General features: G+C 33.0%; 1 protein-coding gene across 7 annotated transcripts in view; it reads left to right on the top strand.

The window, feature by feature from the left end:
* The first annotated feature begins 1,581 nt into the window (after positions 1-1,581).
* Positions 1,582-2,500, top strand: part of LOC119572250 — a 15,442-nt gene continuing 14,523 nt past the window's right edge. For 5 of the 7 annotated variants that reach the window (XM_037919253.1, XM_037919255.1, XM_037919248.1 and 2 more), the window contains exon 1: positions 1,582-1,688. The gene's annotated coding sequence lies outside the window, so the exon portion shown is untranslated. The other 2 variants (XM_037919250.1, XM_037919249.1) reach the window with 2 other exon arrangements.

Here is a 2,500-nt window from a genome sequence, read left to right as displayed (position 1 = left end):
AACATTAATAATAACAAAATATCAATAAAAATAACACCATTGATGACATAATAATAATAACAATAATAACAACAGCAATGATGACGATAACAGCAACAATCATAATGATAATGAGGGTGATGATGATAGTAATAATAATAACAATAATAATAATAATAATAATAATAATAATAATAATAATAATAATAATAATAATAATAATAATAATAATATCAATAACAATAATAATAATAATAATATTTCTAAGACCATCACTGATACTAATACTAATAAGAAAAAAATGGTACCGCATTACATCACTCTATTTTCCCTGTAATTCTCTAAAAAGAAAAAGAAGGAATTACTGGCCTACACAGAATGCAAAACTAATTTATGAAGACATATGCATCCATTCGTTACCACAAAATCGGAGAAACGTTTAACGAACAAAACGTTTCGAGAATAACCTTCTCTCTCCATTTTGTAGTTCAACAGCTGGTTACTTAAAGCCGATTTTTTTTTCTATCTGTCTATCTGTCTATCTATCTATTTATCTATCTATCTATCTATCTGTCTATCTGTCTATCTATACTATCTATTTGTTTATCTGTCTATCTATATCTATCTATCTATCTATTAGTTATATTCATCTATATATCTATATGATACATGTATGTATATACTCGTATGGATCTACATATACATTTGTATGTCTGTAATAATAATGATGATGATGATAACGATGATGATGATGATGATGAAAGGATGATGATAATAATAGTAATGATGATAATGATAACATAATAATAAGTAAGGAACAACAACAACTACAATAGTAGTAGTAGTAGTAGTAGTAGTAGTAGTAGTAGTAGTAGTAGTAGTAGTAATAATAATAATAATAATAACAATAATAATAATAATGACGATAATGATGATGATACTAATACTAATAACAATAATAACGATAATAATACCACGAATAGATTAAACCAAGCAACACCAACAACACCAGCGAAGTCAGTTACACTGGTGGGAATATCAGTAGTAACGTGAGTAATATTTTTATTAATACAACTATTATGGTCTGTGCATAGCTGCGTCGCAAGAGCACTGGCACTGTTATGGCACACATACAACGCGTGGCAACACAAGGAATGTGGTTGATTTAGTTTTCTTCTGAGAATGGTTGAGACTAATGGTTGAAATCGTGTTGCGATAAACCTGCATAATATTGTTGAGATCAGTGATAAAGTATAAAGCTTGGTAGATTTTTTTTTGTTGATAACAATTACTTGCCAGCGAGCCGTTAAAATCTTGATGTGATATTATGTTACTATTTTGGGGAAATGACTATCGAAACGTACCATGAAACAAAACGTAGACAGCGTGAAGTTGGTGAGTTGAGTAAAGATGTATTTGTCTGCATGTGCACGTAGAATGAATGTAGTTTTCTTTGTCCCGTTCTTAACCTCAAACATTTTCAACAGTGCGCGTTTGTACTTACACGTATGCGATGCGAACGAAACCTACCTAAGACAGGAGCAAACCCGTGATTCACATACTGAAGCACCACATACACGTGAACCATTCCGTTCATTAAAAAAGGCAGTTGAAACCGATCAGTTGGCACCCCTGCCCCGTCTCCATCCGCTTACCACATGTGTCAGTGAGTTGTCAGCCCTGCTTGGTGGAGGAGCGCCCGAGCCCACGTAAGCACAGAGGCGTTTAGCTCGCACGAAACCTTACGAACTGACAATGTACCAGGATTTCGTGACTGAAGATGCCTCTACAAGTTTTGTCGGAGAATTTCTAAGAGTGTGATCTTGTGTGAATTTGTGTAAATATATATATATTTTTTTATTGGAAAGTTCAGCGGTTCGGAACAAACTCCGGAGTATGTTGCAAGTAAATATTATAATATGTGAGTTTTATCGAAAACAGCAAGAAGCGAGGTGTGTGAGATCTCGCTCGTGGAGTAAGGAAACTTGAGTGTGAAACAAGTAAAAGTTTGGTGCCATGAGGTCTGCTTAACCCTTGCGCCACTTTAAAGACCACGGGGCCAGGGAAAAAGTATTGACAGTGAGGGACATATATTATTCTGCGCCGGATAATTCACTCATAATAACGATCACTTTAATCATGGCATTATAATGACAACGCTGATAAATTTCTGTTGACGAATTTCTTACCGTGATGTTAGTATCGTTACTGTAAGTGAATTAATCATGCTACAAAACTCGTAATGTAACTGCAAAATAAGATAATATGGATTATGGAATCATAATCGTGGTAATGATTATGAAAATGATAATCATAATTTTTATAAAATGATTACAATTATGACGACATTTAAACCAGACTGTATATGGACAGCGATAATAATGATGATATATATGACTTGGGGAAATATTTACTGTAATAATTTCCCCCTTTTAGATGTGTGAATGGAAAAAATTAATTACTTCAAGCTTTGTTGCTCTTATCATTATCATTAGCATTACTGCATTTACTTTCAATGTCT

This window comes from Penaeus monodon, chromosome 4, assembly GCF_015228065.2.
Source record: "Penaeus monodon isolate SGIC_2016 chromosome 4, NSTDA_Pmon_1, whole genome shotgun sequence".
Classification (NCBI taxonomy): domain Eukaryota; kingdom Metazoa; phylum Arthropoda; class Malacostraca; order Decapoda; family Penaeidae; genus Penaeus; species Penaeus monodon.
The sequence above is the reverse complement of the archived record's forward strand: the minus strand, read 5'-3'. Positions and strand labels throughout refer to the sequence as shown.